Source organism: Rattus norvegicus, chromosome 5 (genome assembly GCF_036323735.1).
Source record: "Rattus norvegicus strain BN/NHsdMcwi chromosome 5, GRCr8, whole genome shotgun sequence".
NCBI lineage: Eukaryota > Metazoa > Chordata > Mammalia > Rodentia > Muridae > Rattus > Rattus norvegicus.
In genome coordinates, this window is record NC_086023.1 from 10,214,736 (window position 1) to 10,236,214 (window position 21,479).

Genomic DNA, 21,479 nt, shown 5'->3' on the forward strand with positions numbered 1-21,479 from the left:
AGAGAGGAAAAAGAAGAGGAAATGATATAATTATGTTATAGTCTCAAAATATAAATACTTTTAAAATCTTTTCATTGTCCCTAATGTATTACCAAAGTTAAAAACCACTGAGGTAAATGTTATCCTATCTTCTTACAAGATACTTTAAATTTCTACAATTTTACTTGTCTATTTTTGTCCTTTTAAGACATGGGCTCACTCTGTAGCCCAGTCCTCCTGCCTCAGCTTCCCTGACTCTTACGTTTCTTGCACTTCTTTTGTTACTATCTTACAAATCTTGAACCTCTGAAGAGTAATGTCTGTAATTGTTTTTGCTTTTCCTCCTGATACTTAAAAACATATAGAGAAAATAATGTGCCCCGCTTAATGATAATTCATAATTTAATGGTGATGTAACAAAAAAACTTCTAGTCTAGTGAACAGATGGTCAGTCAGCATGGGCAGGACCTCTGTCTGTCTCTGTCATTGCTATGACATCACCTCTTCTATCACCAGATTCCACAAGAATCTAAGAGGACAATTGCTACCAACTGTATTTGGAGAAGCCATGCCTGGATCTAATTGATAAATGCGACGAGATGGAGTTATTAGCTTGGAAAACTTGATAAGCTGTCCTCTGTGCCCTTGGTCTGTAAGAGTTTGGGAGAGACAGTACCTAAGTGTTTGAAGGAAGATGTAACAAATTACCGAGATGGGTTTTTGTTTTGTGTTTTGATACAAATCCACATTGCAAAGGATCATAGCACAGCCCTAGGGTTAGACTGGATTTTGTTACCTCATTCGTTCCTTTAATGAATTAAAAGATGCACTGTGAACAAACTCCAGTGTGGGGCTCTGAGGCAGGCGCTGGGGATTGAACCGTGGAGAGTGCAGCTGGCGCTTTTTGTCCCAGGTCTGGCACTCTATGGAAACAGACATTGGATAAGTATTACATCACAAGTCACACCATTCAAGGTTTCCAAGCCAGGTCTGTCCTCTGACCTGGAGCAAGATATTGGCTTCTCAAAACCTCACTTGCAAAATGAGGGTAAACGTCCCACAGATTGCTTTGAGGGTTAAATACATTGACTCTGGGGCACAATAATGCTCAGTACAGACTGTATAGTAACAGTAACAGTCCAGTGGGTACATCCAACATGCACACCCACTCTTACTGGGTGCCAACACTCCCAGCTACAATTAACCTTCCTTTCAGCTCATACTTTCCTCTGTAGAATTCCCTTTCCATATCAGTCCTGTGTGAAGTCTTCCTCTGTCTTTCTTTATGCCACAATTTCAACTCCTTTAACCTTTCTACAAATCTTTTCTTCTGCTCCAACTGCCATTCGCGTCCATCTCCGCCACACACTCGCCATGTCTTTGTTTTTCCTTTGGTGTTTGCAACAGAAAAGGTAGTTATATGTCTAAATCCTACCAATTCCCAGTCTCCGGTTGTTTGTAGAAACCTGGAGAGCAACCGTCCTGGGAACTCTAGGTCAGCGTGCCTCATCCGGTTTGGAGTATGATGCAAACTGGACTGCGCTCGCCGCAGAGGCAATGTGTTCTTTTATGAAGAGGAAGTTGCGCTCAGGATACCTGCTTTCTAGATCAGTGAGTAGACGGCTATCGAGCTAAAGTAAACCTCTTAAAAGTTCATTTTTATGTGTAAGGCAAGCTGTGCAGAGTGACCCTGGATGGAATTAGGTTTATGGGATAGGAATAAAGAAATACATTTACAGCTGCTCAGATGCATACGAAAAAGCTGCTTCCAGGACCAGAGCAGGTGAAAGGAATCTCGGTCGATTTCAAGGGAGGCTGGGAGGCCGTACATGAGTGCGCTCTGGTCTCAGCCCCGAGACTAACCAGCGTGGACGAGTTGGGTACTTTCTCAAAGGTTGACCCACTCACACCCATAAGATGGAGAAAATAATTCGACTATCTCCCTCAGATTCCCTCAGAATTAAAGGAAGCTATAATTGTGTCATTAGGGCTCCTTAAACTTTTTCCACTTGTCACCCCTCTTCGCCCAGTAAGTTTTTAAGTTTTAAGTAAGTTATATGGGGAATAGGACCACAGACCAAATACTTACTGACAATATAAAGGTTTTTATTTTGTTTTTTATTAAAAATAGATTTTTCCCACACAATATAATCAGAAAACACATATAGATGCAGAGACATTCACACCACAGGAGCCCCATAAAACCAGAAGCCATAATTAATGTGCAAAGGGACTGTGAGGTGGGGGAGGGGAACCTTGACTTAACAGATTGAGACAAAGAATCTCCGAAGAGGCCTTGAGCTCATTGTGTATTGACTGCTGGTCATGGGGCCTACCCCTAAGAGTGATTTGTTTCCTTCTGAAACTCCCTTGGGAAAAAAATAATTTTTCCTTTGCAAGTAGTTATCAATTGGAGACCTCTTCTCGGTTAGGGACGGGGACATGTGTCCGCTTCTCCATTCGGCACTAGGACCCCATCTGGGACAGACTCACATAGGCCCTGTGTCTGCCACTCTCTGGGAGTTCATATGTGTGCCAACCCGTTGTGTCTAGGATTTTTATTTTCAAATAATTACTGAGTTTGTCATTTACTAGAGACAGAAGCCAGTTTACACAATAATGAGACGGACATTATTTATACATAGAAGGAATAGATGAAAGGCTGTGATGGTGCAGAGAGTAAATCATCTGTTATGCTTCTCAACACCGGTCAGTATTTTCTACTTGTCAAGATCAAGAACAGCCCTTTGCATACATAAATGACAGAATACACAGCAGTTTTTAAAGTCAGGCACTCTGATCTCCTTCCAACTCAAGGATATGGTAGCTTCACACAGGCCGAGGAATCATGGTGAGGTCACACTTAAATCCTTTGTTTACATGATCAAACCTCTCTCCCTAAGAGCAGAGACTCTTGCTGCGGAGTGAGCACGGTGATTCACAGCACGCAGTTGTCTGCATGCGTTTGGTGTTTCATGCAGCGACGGGATGCACAGTAAGCATGGACATGTTGCCTCTTCAGAACCAGGGCTGCAGTGATGTCACACGGCACAATGCTGGCCAGTGCTTCTAGAAACTTCTCATCCCTCTCAGGTTTGACTCTGAGTTGATTCACTGTCGGTAATCTTCCTTCAACCCCACACCAATTTAAGAAGATTGTGGAGCTGCATTCTAGTCTAAGTGGGTGTGAGATCTGGACACAGGTTTCGTCTTTGGAAAAGGGAGAGAATAAGTTTGACAAAAGTCAGCACACCGCTGGCCATGGAGACTAAAGGATTTACAACATGGCCCCTGCATGTGTGGTCATCATAAAAGGGGAAAGAAAGGAATCAGATGATGTTTCATAGAAGAGGGAGGCTTAAACACAGTTTAAATATAAGTGTTAGCTCAATCTCTATTATTTCCTTGCTTCTCTGAGGAAACGTCTGGAACAGCAAATGTGAAATTATAAAGCTCAAAGAAGTCAGGTTGTGTGAGACTCACTGGTGATCAAGATGCAGCAGGTTGTGGAAAGGCTTGGTGGCAGTGCTCTTCCCTAACACGGCAGATCAATGTGTCCACCATACATGTGTACTTCTCAAAACCCAAGAAGATACAGAGTAGGAGGAACAATACAGAGTAATTAGGAACCTACAGTCAAATTCAAATTCTTAGCCATTTCAAGTTTCTAGTTGTCTGAGATCTGAGTCTTTGTACATAGGAAGGCCATGACAATGCCTCTCTTACTCTGTAAGGGAGCTGGACGAAGTGAAGTAAAATACACAGTTTACGTTAACAGTGTCTTGCAAACTGTCATGTGAGACATCATCAGATGTATATACCTGATTTATTATTTTCTGTAAAGAGAGAAGTGTTCTCTATGCTTTCATGACAATTTCGATTGAATAAGGGATTCTTAACCTCACAGAAATGACTCAAAATCCTCAAACAGTTGGGGAAACAAATGTCTTTATCACACTGATCAGGAGTTAGAAGCAGTAGAACATTTGTAAATCCCAAGGATGGTGGCTTCTCGAAGAATCAAAAAGAAAATTCTCTGAATGGAATGAAAGTAGGGAAGATGAGCGTTGGTATAACCTTTGTAGACACGGAGACTCCGGGCTCAGGCGTGGTGGGTCTTCCTGTGGCCCATTCAGCTAGGAAACCGTCAAGAATTTGGATTTGACTTCAGGTCTCCAATTGCAGTTACAATGATTCTGAGAAGAATCACAAAGAGAATGACCAATAGCTTTCATTACCTAAGCACTTAATAGAAAAGATAGAATTAAAACAAAGAATAGCTATTACAAACACGACAGAATTTGACCTCCTTAGCAAGTAGAGACTTCATAAAAACTGAAACACAAAACGGAAACAACTCATAGAAACAGAACAGGACATGAACACATTTATAATAAAAATATTATTTAAAAAAATCAAATACTCATCAAGGAACTTAAAGTAACTGTGTGTTATATTGCCTAAAAAGATTTAAAATTATAAATCTGCATTTCTAAGTGGGTATATAAAGGAAGTGGAAAATTTCATAGGGTCATAAAGAACATGAATTGGTGGGATCTTTTGGGAAAATGGTTCACTAATGTATATCAAGGGGTATTTAAAAAACAGCCACATTCTTAGTCAGACTTTATAACCTGCACTATAACTGGGTCCCGAGAAGTCACAGGTTGTCACATTAAAAGCCCAGCACCCCTCTTAAGTTGTTGGTCAGAGATGTCTCAGAGATACCCCAAGCAATGCAGGCTGTTGCTATTTCTCTTGGTTTCCCACAAGAATTCGACTGAATTGATGAAGATAACACACACGTGACCACAGAGCATGGGAAATCAAGCCCGTACCGATACCGGAAGGTGCTGTGCAGGGTATTGGGAGGAAAAACTCACCGGAAGTCTGACCCAGACACCAACCCTACAACAATGGCCGCCATGGGGTGGAAACCGAGCACGTTCTGATTGGATTTAAGGCCTGTACCACAGACAGAAACACGCGACCAGTGCTGTAAATGTGGCCAAGAACCCAGGATGGCGAGGGTCACAGGACCCAGGGATGATAAGTCTACTAAGACGACAGACTATCAGACCGAGTTCCAAATTCATATTTCCCTACCTAAAGGTTATTGTAGCTCTCAGAAGTGATCAGAGAAAACTGCCTCATTGTGCCATGTATGGTGGTTACCGCAGACACTCACAACTTATCTAAATGCAAAGATTAAAAGTTAAGTGGAGTGCTTGGCTACAAATGAGACATTTATCACCACCCCTCCCTCCCCACAGCTTACAGACCACCATGGAAAAAGATCATAAGGACCATGGGGGAGGGAGGACCAGAGTAAAACTGTCTTAGATATGGCAGGACCGGTGTGTTCATGAACTCGCAGCAGCTTGCTTGCCTGCTGACAATCAAGCCAGCCAACATCCTAACACAGAAGGGGAAAAGTCCCTGCCGCTAATGGAGGAGCTATGGGCAACTGGAAGCTTCTGGGGTAGGGTCAGCTTTCTTCAAGGGTGCGGCCCCCCTTTGAGGAAGTGGGGGTTGGTAACAGTCCAAGATGGCTTCTCATACAACTCAAGCAGCACGACTTGAACAGCATTATCTTCTCAAAGAAGAAGACCTAAGGTTGTGTGGAGATGGGCAGTTGAGGTGGTTCTGGGACGGATTCGGGAGAAGAGTGGAGAGGATGGATAATAAACTGTGCGAAATTCCTAAAGAAGGAATCAAAGTAGCTGTAACTCACATTTATTTAGTGCCCCCTTTTGGTTTGGATTGGTTGTTTTAAGATAAGGTCTCCTTTTGTTGCCCAGACTGGACACAAGCTTCTGAGCGCAAATGATCTTTCCTGCCTCGGTTCCCAAGCAGCTGAGATGCAGGTCTCTGCAACCACAAAACGCTAGTGGTCGCCGTGCCAAATCCTTATTTGACATCATTTCCTGTTTTGCTTTCGCGTCATTCCTAGGATGGAATTCCTTATCCCAAATTAAAATGAACAACCCAAGAGAGGGAAAGATTTAGTAGTTCAGGAGGTATACATTGGTAGGCGGAGGAGATAAGACTTAAGTTAACACTGGACAACAACGCCAATTCTTTTTATATGAGAGAGAGAGAGAGAGAGAGAGAGAGAGAGAGAGAGGCATACAAACACACGTGACAGTAAGTTCAAAAGCAGTGTCACGTGCACGACTTACTCCATGGGCAAAAGCCATCGCCAAAGATGAAGCAGTTCGGTTCTTCTGAAAGACGGTTCTGAAAATTGCTAAAAGTAGCACGGAGACAGCAGTTTCAGCGTGTAAAGATTTTAGGTTGGGAACTTAGACGTTATCGTCGGGACTGGATGACAGTAAGGTTTAGGTTAAGATGCCCTTTGTTGCTGTGACGTCATCCTCCTCCCTCTTCCTACAACACTCAAATGAATTCAGTTCACTGCCCCACGCAAACCGTACAAGCCCGGGTGGTGCTCTTGCCACAGCATCGGTCCTCACTAATGCATTTCTCCGTTCTGTTCACAGCCATCATGTTGTCACTATGACCAAGGCATGACTTCACAGTGAAGTCGTGAGTCTGCATTCTAAGTATGCCTGGACGCTGTGCGAGACACCTATTTACACACTCTCCCCAGACTTCGCTACTGAAGACAGAGGCCCCTAAAAGGCCAACGAATGTGCTCAATTCTTTCAAAGTCTACCATGGAAATAAATCAAAACGAACGCGGCCAAACTGAAACAAAACCCCACGTTGACTCAGTCGACTGTTCCCATCTGACTGTTATCACGTGTTTTATGTGATGTCCACACTCACGTTTTATAACACTGTTAATAATGAAGTTCTTATTCGAAGGGCATTATAAAAACACAGTCATTTTATTTATAAATAAGATGTTCACTGGATTTATTAAAAATGTTCATAGCAGGTTCACTTAATTTGAAATCTCTCTACTAAGATAAAGATGGGAAGTTCTGTTTAAATTCCAAATAAAGTTTAAACTAAGAAATTTTTATTTGGTTAAAATCTTCCTTTTTTAGTATGTTTTCTTACATGTTAATGGCTTGAAGAAGAACTGCTTTCTTCCCTAATAAATACATTCCCAAGCATTGGTGACGTTTCTTTGGACCTTGCTTGAGCTGGCAGAGATTTTTGGCATTCAGCAAAGACATGTATGCAGACACCAAGGAACAAGCTACTAGCTTTACAGAAGGACCTGTGACATTCACACTTACGCTACAGGTCAGGCAGAAGGCTGGGAGGTATTGCCAAGGTCAAACCGTACAGGGAGAGACGTATCAAAATCATGGAGCCTTTGAATTTCTCTTAATTCTTCCAGTTCCCGTGATACATCACACACAAAGCACGTGCACATGGTTCCCAGCTACTCATCCTCTTCTGTACGCTGAGCTGGCGCAGGGAGACAGTGAAGTGGAGGAGGCACAAGGCGGGCATGGTCCTAACCACGGTCACAGCTCAACATGCTGTTATGTCACATCGCTTTCCTCTCCTCTTGGTTTTCTAGGAACTAACTACTTAGGAAAAGAAACAACAAAACCATATGTGTGAGAGCGTGTATGTGTGTAGAAACAAAAATATGTGTAGATATACTTTAAATCACAGAATAGTCCATCAAAGAGACTTTCATGTCCCACAGTCGTAGTTCTCGAATGACTCCATGGTATCATGTTAAAAACCAGAACACCGTCCATTTTTACAGTAGATTTACCCAATCGCAGTTACTAATCAGATTAGCATCGCTTTTATGTCCAACAAATTTTAAAAGTGAAGGGATTGTTAACACGACATTTGCATGCCTTGAAGTCTGCATTATTTCACTTGTTGAACTTTTTCTTGAAAGGGCCTTCAAAAAACCTGTGGAAGGCATTATTTTTTTTTGTTTATAAGCTATACTTAAATTAGGGTACAGATGCATCATTAAAATAAAGTTATTAATGTCAGGTGATATAATTAGAATGTTTTAAAATATGCTCCCAATTGCTCTGTCAATATAGTTAAGCTCCCTTCTTACACAGATACTAGTTGGGACAGGGATTTCCGGAAGGCGTTCACAGATAACTGTATCGTGGAAAAGTCCTTTATATTTGAGCAATAGGAAGCCTGAAACATTTATCATGAAAGCCACGATAATTCTTACACAATAGAAATCAATATGAGAAAACCGATGTGGTTAGACAGGAAATTTCCATGCCTTTATATTTCTTATGACTTAGAGCAAGCCCCATGTAAGTCGTTTGGTTGTACTGGATTATATTTTACTTCATTTTATTTTATTATTTTATTTTATGGTTTCTTGCATCTAAAGACAGCAGAGTCTAACTCTACCAATGGATAGAGGAAGATGTTTAACAGTGAAAAAATATTTGGACAAATCAGAGGAAGTCAGTGGTTGCTTTTGCCAATTCTGAGGCAGCCAAAGCAACATTTCACCCAGCGCCTGACTGCCAAACAACAGATTGGTTCAACTTTCCCCTACCAGTTCCTGGGACTTAACTTTTCCAGCCATAATTAAAATTCAGTATCAGAAAATTAGCCATATGGTGCCTTGGACAACTGACCCAACCCTCCCTTAAAAAAACAAAATCTAAAGTAAACTGTAAGGACATTAGCATGTCTTGTCTGCTTTGAAGTCTCTGGCTCTAATTTTCATTAAGAAATAGTTTATTTCAATATGTACCCTAATTTTAAACTAATTACATGGAGTTTTTATATATGTACTCATAATATAATATAAATAATCACTTGTTATAAATGAGTAGATAGCTATGTATAGCATAAATATATGCTGCATCTGTTACATTCCTAATATATTGTGCATATGCACTATACAAACATAACTAAATATACTGCATCTATGAATGCATATGTCTATACCATGACTGTTTGAACAAATAAAACCACTCTGGAGGAAGAACAGTTCATTTCTAAGCTTCCCAGTAGCACATTCCACTTTCTACTGTGCTCATGGCAGGACTCGGGGAAAGCGGAAGGAAGCTGGACAGTTAATAGACCATGTCCAGAGATCCCACAAATAAACGATCAGCTTTCAAAGGATTCGAAAGTATCCAGGTGTCTGATAAATTTCCCCATGGCTTATCTATTAAAATTTTAGATGCCAGCAATGACATTCACAGACGTGACTGTGCAACCTGGGACACACAACAGGGCCGGATCCTCATTAAAAGACACTCTTTGGGGTGGTCCTAGAAAGAAATCTTCATCCTTAGTATCTCTGAAGGATGAAGAGAGAGCCACTAAGCCTTCAAGAAACATGTGCTTCCAGCCAAAACATACAATTTTTCCCTGATAAGGTACCTTTGGAGCATTCTGGGAATCATGTGTGTTACAAGTGCTTCCTTAAACCCAGAAAACTCTAGGAATGTAAAAAAAAATAAAGAAAGAAAGAAAGAAATAAGATAAGCTTCCCAGACAGCAGATCTCAAAAAGAGAGGGCCAACAAGTATCCAAGCAGGTTATTCAGTAAAGCCACGGTGAGAGAAAGCCACCAAGCCAGCTGAGAACTTCAGGGGACAGGGATGGGCTATGGGTGCAATTGATTGTTCACCTCATAACACAAACAGAAGAAATAAAACTTGCAGTAAACCCAAAGCAAAGGCCAGACCTCCAAGTGTCAAGGGAAGTCCAAACAAAGAAGAAACCAGAGTCAAAATGAACACAGCCCTTGATCCAGCTTAAAGTAAAATTCTGAAAGTGCAGTATTTTAGACTGGCCTGAAGCACTGAGAAGGCATCATGGTCTAGGTGACATCATTATGGACTTCCACAGTTATCACGTGACCCTAACAACTCCTTAGATTTCAGTCATCCTTCGATACATGCTTTCCTTTAAATTCATGTACTGAAAGTCTAAGGCTGTAGGCCACCATTCAGGAAGACTATAAAAGCTTCCTTCACATGGTTCCACATGGTCATCAGTCATTGGTCTTTGCCCTTGCTAATGTTCCTTAGGTGGGATGGCTAACGTTCCCTACATCAGCCATCTAAACAGCAGAGAGAAGGAAGGCTAAACTTGGATGCACTCATGTCTAGGTCTTCAGTCTGCAAACAGCTACTAAGGGGCTATGACCAACAGTGGAGCTTCACCTCTGCCTAGTCCTCCCTGTGCTCTTACACAGATCTATTGCTTGCATTTATCTGACCCCGGAAGCAGTAAAAGGCATTTTGATCAAGGTGTTGATGAGAAAGCTTGACAGTAAGATTATGAGGGCTGGAGAGAGGGAGGTCCAAATAAGGAGGGAGCAGGAGAGACAAAATAAGTAGAGAAGAGGGAAACCCAAAAAAGAAGGATTGGTCCTGAAAACAGAAGAATGCCAGTAAACCTGATGAGAAGAAAAGAATGAGCAAACAGGGCCTTCACTTGGATCATAGCAAAATTCTATACTAAAAGCAATAATCCTTCCATCAGAAACACATTGCAAATATTTCCTACCTAGTACACAACTGGCTACCATTTAAAGCAAGTAAAACAGACAGTAAGGAATAACAAATATTTAGCTGTTTTTCTAAATGTGGAAATGCATTTATTCTAATGTTATTTTCTTAGTCCTATCTCAGAGTTACATTACATAGCTTTACATACATACCTACATTTTACATATATGCATACTAGAAAATGCATTCTTTTCTAGTATTCTCTGTATTGAACTGTAAAAATGCTGGTATTAAGCTTTCTCATTATAATATCTCAAAAGATTACAGACCTCAGTGACTTGCAATTCTATCACAAGAAGTTCTTTCTATAAAAGCTATAAAAGCTAGATTTCCTTTTTTTTTTTTTTTTTTTGAAACAGGTTTCCTTCGGAACACAGGTGACATGGAAGCCATCACCAAACCAAAACCAAAATAGGAAAGGAAAAGATTCACACTGCCACTATCAGTTTTGAACAAGCAGATTCAGGCAAGTCCACCTCGACTCGCCGACATCTGGTCTACAAATGTGGTGCATGGACAAGCAAAACAGTCAACATTTTGAAAAAAGGCTGCCGCATAAGTCTTCGAGTATGCCTAGGTTTTAGATAAACATAGCTGAGAGTGATCGTGGTACCACTGGTGACATCTCCCTGTGGAAACCTCAGACCAACAAATATTGTGTCAATGATGCTGAAAGACAGGGAGAATTCATGATGAGGATGAGGCTGATGGTGGTGGCGGTGATAGTGATGATGAAGATGAAGATGACGATGATGACGATGATGACGATGACATCATTGATGAAGACAATGGTAGCCACATAACAAAATGGATTCTACCAAGCCATGCTACAGCCAGAAGAGATAGGAGGAAACTAAGGAGGGAGCTAGCACCTAGACTTAATTAAATTGCCTACAACCCCAACACAATAGCATTTGCGCCAACTTCTGGCTAAGAATGGTGAGAGAAGGCTGGGCCAAGTGCTCATGTGCTTTGGTTTAAGGGATGGAAAGTCGCTCATAAGCATGGTGATGCTAGTGGAATGACATTGCTCTCAGCATTGTCTTCTCAGCAAACACACCCATCCCATAAGCCTGTATGTCTGTTCTCCAACAGACCCATACAACTGTTGCTATAGGTGCTGACCCTGTGGGCGGGCGATTACACACTGCTGTTCTCAAACTTAGCAAGGTGCTGCCCTTGTTCCAGTCAGGGCCACAGCTGAAGTGATAAAGTCTGCTCAAAGGCTCAATGAGGCCTTGAATGGAGATCTTCCTGGGACAACAGGGCTTTCGGTGTAACGAAAGTTTATGTCAAAGACAGTAGATATGCTAACATTGCAGGTGATACAAGAATGGCCCAACAATGGAAGCAGTTGGCTTCGCTGCATCATACAAATTTGTGCTGGCTATGTCCCTGTCAAAAAACTCACACAGCTTGCAAGTCTGCCTGGCCGAAAGAAAAGATTGCTCACTGTTCCGGTAAGAAGCTGGAAGATGGCCTTGACAGGGTCTGAACCCAAGACAGACGACCCTTCCATGGGGCCACTCAGATGGGTAAGGAACAAGCCTAAGACAACTGTCAGACACGCACTATAGGACTGGAACAGGGAGCTAGCCTGGGATGACCACAAGTCCTACTCGCAGGCAGACTATGCCAGAGATAACCCATGCATGAGCAGGGCATAGCACTCCTGAGACCATTCCTGAGATGTCCCCACACACTCAGAGACTCCCTGTGCCACAATGAAAACCAAGTGGGAAAGAAATGGAAATGAAAGAGAAGGCTGTGGGCACCATGAAGTGAGGCAGAGACTCTGGGGTAGTGAGGAACAGCCTGATGTGAGTAGGCTGTGAAGGGACAATGGTGAGGCCCTGGTCTGTGCTGCCATGGGCGCCCACATGGTTCTGCAGCATCAGGCGTCTGTTACCAGCAAGGTCCAGGCAGATGCCCCTCGTGATGTCTGAAGGCTGTGCAGAACTGGCCCCCATCCCTCACCCAAGCTTGCCCTGCAACTTGTCTGCTGTGTGCCCTCCTCCTCTCCCTCATTCTTCACCATCTACAGCAGGCAGAAGAGCTGGCCCTGGGGTCATGAAAGTGGGAGAACTGTGCATGCCCCTCCCTGGCTGCAACAATGGAGAGAGCAGACCAGCCAGAGGGTGTGCGAGCAGGAGAACTGTCAGACTGAGCAACTCAGGTAGTTCCCAGGCCCAGATCCAGGGCTTTGAACTCAACATCTACCCCATCCATGAACTACTGGAGTGCATGAAGATCCAAAACTATAGGATCTCCATGACACAGGGCAATAACAGGATATTTGAGAGGAGTCGCTGTGAGAATTCATTATTGATAGTGTAGCAGAAGTCAGTAGCCTTGAACCAGACCAAGGAGTCATTGCAACGAACATCTGCGAGCAAAGAAGTGTGGACAAAGGGTGTACTATGGGATGCCCTGACACACTGCAGCTTCTGCAATGAGAATGTTTTTATCTGTTGTGGGGAGAGGTTGAACATGTTGAGAGTGGGTACCAGGGGAGGGGGAGACGATTGGGATTGGGGTACAGGATGTGAAATTCACAAAGAACCAATAAAAAGTTTTTTAAAATATTAAAATAGCTTGCAAAGAATTATGTTGATGTTTTAAAATCACGTGGCTGTGGTGTCAAATGCACTTTCATATCACATTACCATCATGAGTTAAGTCTGTTAGCACACTGCAGTCTCTGTTCATGGATGTATACAGACACCATTCTTGGAAGTATATGTTGTGGAGGGAATGAAGGTTCTATTTTTGTCTATTGCTCACCAGGGCTGGTAAGCAAAATATAAAATATGCAAATGTATTTAGTGTTTCTAAATGACACAGGCTTCGGGAAGGAAGACCCAAGGAAACAGGGACACTTGTTTATTTTTTTGTGTTTAGATCTGAGAAAGGGTGAACAGCCATCTGTGGGGAAATACGGTCGGTTTGACAAAGAGGTAACATCTAATGTTAGTAAGTGGAGGAGAATCTTCAGATTCTCCTGCATCCCTGTGTCATCAGGACTGGGGACGTTCATTTCTTCTGCTTTTGAGGCCAATACCTCACAAAGGAACACACTGTGACCTGCTCCAAGGAGGATGAGCAGGTGAAGAAAGTGAGCGTCCTCCTTCCGAGGCTTCCTCCCAGGAGGCGCGCTAGGAGAGCTACGGTGAGGAAGGCGCACGTGTCAGCCTCACTCTGACTGAAGATTAGTAGACAGAGAAGTACTTAAAAGACCCACTTTCCTCCACATGTCAACACGGAGACTGACACCTGCTCTGTCAGGATCAAGTATGGCCTGGAGGAATGACTAACTCACGGTGTTTGGGAAATGTTGACATTTTCTTTAGAGAAAGAACCTTGGCAAAGACAAAAGCACTTTACTTTTGCAAAGAGCTTCACAGGATGTGAAATATTTTCATTTCCCATTATTTCATTTGGGTCTTAAAACAACCCTATGAGGTAAGTAGCAGCTGTTATTTCAATTCTACCTATGGAAATTGAGGCTCAGAGATGCTAAGTGGTTTGCCTGAAGTCCTCGAATTGTTAAGTAACACAGTCATAATGTGAACCCTTTTGTAAACTCCATCAAAAGTCATCTTCTCATCCCCAGTCAGAAGGAAACATCTGAGCCCTGAAAGAGCAGCAGGGAGCCTGAACACCACCATCCTAGGCCAGAGAATGGAAACTCCATGCTATGCTAACATGCTAAAAGTGTCCCAGAGATATAGTTCTCACCCTTCCCTCTCTTCCTCCCCATCTTTCCTCTCCCTAAAACATCACTAGACCTTTCATTTCAAAGAGTCACAGAGAGACAGCAGTGCTGTCTTAACTTCCAGCCCCTGCCTGGAAAAACTGTGACATCTGCAACTAACTTATCAGTGAGTTAAGACACCAAGAGGAAGCTGAAACTTTATTATGACAGACAAACCAGGAAATCTGTTTCTGTGCACGGCTAAGCAAACAGCGCAAGAGGTAAGGGAGCAGATCCCAGCTGCTGCTCCATGTGCGGCCGCAGGCCAGCTCTCACTCCTCATGGCTTCCTGGTATACGTCTCTGCCTGTAAGTCGTGTTATGAAATGGTGTGATTTTAATAAGTTTTGACTGCACCTTGCTCTAAAGGTTTACTCAGTGAGGTCCTTAGAGGCACATTACTACTCGGCTCCAGTCCAGGGAAGAGGTCTGGTCTTCATCAGGGTGAGAAAGACAGGCGTGCTTTGTCTCACTGTTCAGAGACAGAGAAGGGCCTAAGACCCAGATGGCTAGCGCGGACTTCACATTGTCAAACTGCAGCTACATTGTAAACAGAGCAGTGTGTAATTCAATTCTCTGGTAATGAGTTAGCAGAGATATGTCAAAAGGCTGGAGGTACAGTCTCCAGAATCCTGCTACGGTCTTTATAGTGATTTAGTAGAAATAAAAGCCCCAGGCCATCAAGAATATTTGGCAAAATCCAGCGCAAATACGGCCCAATGTATACAACTGTCGTCCCATGGATCTCTTAGATATCTCCAGAATCTCTGCAGATATTAACATTATTATACAATGAATAAAATCATAATATCTGTACTCATAGTCTAAGAGACTGATGATCCTGTGGGTAAAGAACTTCCTGTGCATTAAAAGCTCAGATAAAGTCTCCTTCACCTACATAAGAAGACAGGCCTAGAAACATGCCTGCTGCTCCAGCACTCAGAAAGCAGAGACAAACAGATGGGAGGCCCTCACGGACCACAACCTACCCAAAACTGTGAGCTCCGGATTTAGGGAGACACTGCCTCAAAAAAAAAAAAGAGAGAGAGATGTTGTTGAGGAATAGAAGATATCCTTAGATGAACCTCTGGTTACCACATTCACCCAGAGGCAGCCACATATACGAATATACTACATCCATTCAAAGTTTATCATTTAGGCAATAGTCATACCATCACTCAATGTAGTTACAAAGTAAGAGAAGTCTGCAGAGTAAGTTGAAAAAGGGACTGCGATAAAAAGTTCAAGTACCTTGGTGAGGAAATGGTTTTATATAGGATACCCAAATGTTTATATACAGGCTAGGATTTAAGAGGACACAAGCTAAAGCTTGAAAGTTGGAAAGGAGCTAGTTATAAGACATGCACAGAGAGAAGTACCCCAAATTATAGTCTACATGAAGATGCTAAAACTGAACAGTCTGGGAGAAGACCCGAGTGGATGCAACATAACCAAGGGAGGAATGCCAAGGTTGGAAAGGTGACTCTAGAACATTCCAGATCTGAGTCTGTAGTCAAAGTTGCTGTGCTAGTCAAAAGGTAAGAGAAAAGTGTTAGCTATTTAAAGCTCAAGGCTACCCTAAAGAAAGAGGAACAGATCACAGATAGTTTCTTAAGTCAAAGCAGGCAGAAGGAAGAATCAATATCACGAGGTTGTGCAGTGGACATGGAGGCGGGGGAATTAAAATCCCAACTTTGGCTATGTTAACTCTGATATACCTATGAAATGCCAAAGAAGAGATATCAAAGATACAGCTAACGACACTGAGACAAAGAAAGCCTTGCTAAAAATATAAACTTGAGAACCACAAATACAGAGATTGTACATAAGGTTGTGGGAATAAGTGCTATCTCTCACATAAAAAAAATTTAGAGAGGACAAGGAACCTGTGACCTAATTCTAAAAAAAAAAAAAAAAATCCAACTCTTAAGTCCAATAGAAGAAAAACCTGGAAAGGAGAGATACAGAAGGCCACTGTGGTAGTTTTAATTGTTAGTTGTACACAATTTAGAATAGTCTGGGAAGAGCCTCTCAATGAGAGATCAACTAAATCAGGCTGCCCTGAGGACATGTCAGTAGGGGATTGTCTTGATTGTGCTAGGTAACAAGGGAAAGCCCAGCCCACTGTGGGCAGCACCATTCCCTAGCTTTGGATTCTGGTATGTGAGAAAGTAGAGAATGTGAACTTAATAATGAGTGTGCTTGCATGTTCTCTCTCTCTCCTCTCTCTCTCTCTCTCCCTCTCTCTCTCCCTCCCTCTCTCTCTCTCTCTCTCTCTCTCTCTCTCTCTCTCTCTCTCTCTCTCTCTCCCTCCCTCTTCCCCTCTCTTCCCCTGCCTCCTGACTGTGGATGTGACCCACTACTTCAAGTTCCTGCCACCATGAACTCCCCACAAGGATGGACTGTAACCTGAAGCTGTGAGCTAGAGAAGCCCTTTCTCTTGTAAGGTGCCTTTTGTCAGGATGTTTTAACCACAGCCACAAAAATGAAATGACAACCACAGAAACAGAGCTCACTCCTTTGGCCAGCCTCAAAAGGTGTCCTTATAACCATGCTGTGCCTTATCAATATAATGTTTTTTTGCTTGTCAGTCAACATTGGGCTGACGACATCTAACATGAAACCCCAAATAGCAGCTGCTTAATCAGGGTGTAATTTTAGTGATGTTCTTCCAAATGAAGACAAGTAGTAGTTGCTTCATAGTTGCTGCCCAGTTTCAACAGTCTACCTATCTCAACATGCCACCTCCTTTCAAGGTCACCTCAGAGTATGGCACTTGCGGGAGCTCCAGCTGCCCTGGGTATTTCATTAAAGCCACAGGATAGGGGTGGGGGAACAGTAAGAACACAGTCTCTTCCTTCTAATGATTCTTCCCAGAGTCCCATATGAGACTACTACTTGTTTTTTGTTTGTTTGTTTTTGGGGTTTTTTTTTTTTTGGCTGAAAACTAGGTGCCACGACTAAACCTTATTGTAAGGAAAATCCTTCATATTGCTTCTTAAATTTGCACCACAATGTGCTGAGCTTAAAGTGCTGTCTTTCTAGAACTGATGTTGGGGAAGGATGGCTAGTGGTGTCTGCTACAATCCTTATTCTCAAATCATGGTGGAATATGCCTTCCTTTCAGAAGTACTGGCTCTTGAAAGACAAAATAGGAGTGTGGTTCTGGAACCAAACTGCATGGTTTATGTTCAAGTTTTAAAACATGTGTGACTTCCTACCAGGGACTCACAGTGACTACACCAAACTGACACTCAGATCAGTGGCCTAATCAGCCATCATCAGAGAAACTTCCTCCTCAGTAGATAGGAACTGACACAACTAGACAACATGTAAAGAGGGAGAGACCCTGGAACAACACTCAGTCCTCAATGGCATGTCTCCATCGACCCCCACCCCCACTCCCGTCGGGCTCAGGGACCTACTAGGAAGAGGAGGTGGGAAAATATAAGAGTCAGAAGGGATGAATGATTACAAGAAATGGACTCTTGCAGACACACAAGGGCCAATGCAATATAAACTCACAGAGACTGTGACAGCACTCACAGGGCCTGCACAGGTTCAAGCGAAATAGGGTAGTAGAGGGCAATGGCCATGGACTTCTACCCCTAAACAAAAGCTACCTGCAATAGTTAATTGCTTGAAAAGGAAGTCTTTCTCCAGGGGTTTCGCTGTGCATAATAACCATACTTCAGGGTAGGTAGTGCTTATACTACATAATACCGACAGTAGACAGCCAACATGGAGCAAACACCAGGGTATTTTTGAAGACTTTTTGTGTCATACTACTTTGAGGATTCGGCTTGCTTGTTTGTTTGTTTTGTTGGTATTTTGATTACATATTTTGGTTTCTGATTTTTGTTAGGGAGAGAAGCATCTTGTTTTTGGTTTCTGTTCATTTTTTTAAAGGAAAGAAATGGCATGAGGTTGGATGAGTCAAAACGTAGGGAGGGTCAAGAGGAGTTGGGAGGATTGTGGTCATAATATATTGCATGAAGGAATTTTTCTTTTTTATTGGATAATTTTTATTAACATTTCAAATGTTATTCCCTTTCCCAGTTTCCCATCCATAAGCCCCCTATCTCACATCATCCCCCTCTTCTATAAGGGTGTTCCCCCAACCCAAACATCCCACTTCCCCCCCTTCCCACCCTGACATTCCCCTACACTGGGAGATCAAGCCTTGGCAGGCTCAAGGGCTTCTCCTCCCATTAGTGCCTAGCAAGGCCATCCTCTGCTTCATATGCAGCTAGAGTCATGGGTCTGTCCATGTGTACTCTTTGGATAGTGGTTTAGTCCCCAGGAGCTCTGGTAGGTTGATATTGTGGCTCTGATGGGGTTACAAGCCCCTTCAGCTCCTTCAATCCTCTCTCTAACTCCTCCAACAGGGACACTGTTCTCAGTTCAATGGTTGGCTGCTAGCATTCGCCTCTGTATTTATCACAATCTGGCTGAGCATATCAGGAGACAGCTATATCAGGCTCCTGTCAGCATGCATATCTTGGCTTCATCAATATTGTCTAGTTTTGGTGGCTGTATCTATATGGGCTGGATGCCCAACTGGGGCAGGCTCTGAATGGCCATTCCTCCAGTCTCTGCTCCAAACTTTGTCTCCATATCTCCTCTTATGAATAATTTTGCTCCCCCTTTTAAGATGGATTGAGGCATCCACATTTTGGTCTTTCTTCTTCTTGAGCTTCATGTGGCCTGTGGATTGTATCTTGGGTATTTTGAGCTATTGGGCTAATATCCACTTATTAGTGAGTGCATACCATGTGTGTTTTTCTGTGACTGGGTTACCTCACTCAGGATGATATTTTCTAGTTCCATCCATTTGCCTATGAATTTCATGAAGTCATTGTTTTTGATAGCTGAGTAATAGCTCTCCATTGTGTAGATGCATCATATTTTCTGTATCCATTCCTTTGTGGAATAAGGCTGCTATGAACATAGTGGAATATGTGTCTTTGTTGTATGTTGGAGCATCTTTTGGGTATAGCTGGGTCCTCAGGTAGTATAATGCTCAATTTTCTGAGGAACCTCCAGACTGATTTCCAGAGTGGTTGTACCAGCTTGCAATCCCACCAACAATGGAGGGATCCATTTCTCTTTCTCCACATCCTCACTAGGATCTGTTGTCACCTGAGTTTTTGATCTTACCTATTCAGAGTGATGTGAGGAAGAATGCCAGGGTTGTTCTGATTTGCATTTCCCTGATGACTAAGGATGCTGAACATTTCTTTAGGTACTTCTCAGCCATTTGATATTCTGCAGCTGAGAATTCTTTGTTTAGCTCTGTACCCCATTTTTAATAGGGTTATTTGGCTCTCTGGAGTCTAACTTCTAGAGTTCTTTGTATATATTAGATATTAGCCCTCTATGGGATGTAAGAGTGGTAAAGATCTTTTCCCAATCTGTTGGTTGCCCTTTTGTCCTAATGACAGTGTCCTTTGCCTTACAAAAGCTTTGCAGTTTTATGAGGTCCCATTTGTCGAGTCTTGATCTTAGAGCATAAGCCATTGGTGTTTCGTTCAGGAAATTAACTCCAGTACCCATGTGTTCAAGGCTCTTACCCACTTTTTCTTGTATCACTTTGAGTGTATCTGGTTTGATGTGGAGGTCCTTGATCCACTTGGACTTAAGCTTTGTACAGGATGGTAAGAATGGATCGATCTGCTTTCTTCTACATGTTGACCTCCAGTTGAACCAGCACCATTTGTTGAAAATGATGTCTTTTCCCACTGAATGGTTTTAGCTCATTTGTCAAAGATCAAGTGACCATAGGTGTATGGGTTCATTTCTGGGTCTTCAATAGTATGCCATTGATCTACCTGCCTGTCTCTGTCCCAACACGATACAGTTTTGGGTTTTTTTTTTGTTTGTTTGTCTGTCCTTTTCTGTTTTTGGTTTGTTTTTTATCACTATTGCTCTGTAATACAGCTTGAGGTCAGGGATAGTGATTCCTCAAGAATTTCTTCTATTGTTGAGTATAGTTTTCACTCTCCTGGGTTTTTTGTTACTGCAAATGAATTTGCAAACTGCTCTTTCTAACTCTATGAAGAATTGAGTTGGAATTTTGATGGGGATTTCATTGAATCTGTAGATTGCTTTGGCAAAATGACCATTTTTACTGTGTTAATGCTGCCAATTCATGAGCATGAGAGGTTGTCTTTCCATCTTCTGAGATCTTCTTCAATTTCTTCAGAGACTTGAAGTTCTTGTCATACAGATCTTTTATTTGCTTGGTTAAAGTCACAGTGAGGTATTTTATGTCATTTTGTGACTATTTTGAAGGATGCCATTTCCCTAATTTCTTTCTCAGCCTGTTTATTCTTTGAGTAGAGGAAGGTTACTGATTTGTTTGAATTAACTTTATACACAGCCACTTTGCTGAAGTAGTTTAACAACTGTAGGAATTCTCTGGTGGTATTTTTGGGGTCACTTAAGTATACTATCATATCATCTGCATAGTGATATTTTGACTTCTTCCTTTCCAATTTGTATCCCATTAACCTCCTTTTGTTGTCTGATTGCTCTGGCTAGAACTTCAAGAACTATATTGAATAAGTAGGGAGAGAGTGGGCAGCCTTGTCTAGTCTCTGATTTTAGTGGGATTGCTTCAAGTTTGACTCCATTTAGTTTGATGTTAGCTACTGGTTTGCTGTATATGGCTTTTACTATGTTTAGATATGGGCCTTGAATTCCTGATCTTTCCAAGACTTTTAACATGAAGGGGTGTTGAATTTTGTCAAATGTTTTCTCAGCATCTAATGAGATGGTCATGTGGCTTTTTTCTTTGAATTTGTTTATATAGTGGATATGTTGATGGATTTCTGTATCTTGAACCATCCCTGCATCCCTGGGATGAAGCCTACTTGGTCATGGATGCTTGTTTTGATGTGTTCTTGGATTCGGTTTGTGAGAATTTTATTGAGTATTTTTGTGTTGATATTCATAAGGGAAATTGGTCTGAAGTTCTCTTTCTTTGTCGGGTCTTTGTGTAGTTTAAGTGTAAGAGTAATTGTGGCTTCATAGAAGGAATCGGGTAGTGCTCCAGCTGTTTCTATTCTGTGGAATAGTTTGGACAGTATTGGTATGAAATCTTCTCTGAAAGTCTGATAGAATTCTGCATTAAACCCATCTGGTCCTGGGCTCTTCTTGTTTAGGAGACTTTTAATAACTGTTTCTATTTCTTTATGAGTTATGGGAATGTTCAGAAGGTTTATCTGCTCCTGATAAAACTTTGGTACCCCCAGTGAACTAGATTGTTGGGGGGAGGGCAACAAGGGGGGGAGAATG

The 21,479-nt window shown here is 42.2% G+C and overlaps 1 long non-coding RNA gene across 1 annotated transcript; it reads right to left on the reverse strand.

Annotated features, from left to right (window-relative positions):
• Positions 1-3,910: 3,910 nt before the first annotated feature.
• Positions 3,911-6,730, reverse strand: LOC120102807 (uncharacterized). Its single transcript, XR_005504562.2, has 2 exons — positions 6,162-6,730; positions 3,911-4,175 (listed from the first exon to the last, which is right to left on the reverse strand). It is a non-coding gene; the product is annotated as an uncharacterized LOC120102807 (long non-coding RNA).
• Positions 6,731-21,479: the final 14,749 nt, after the last annotated feature.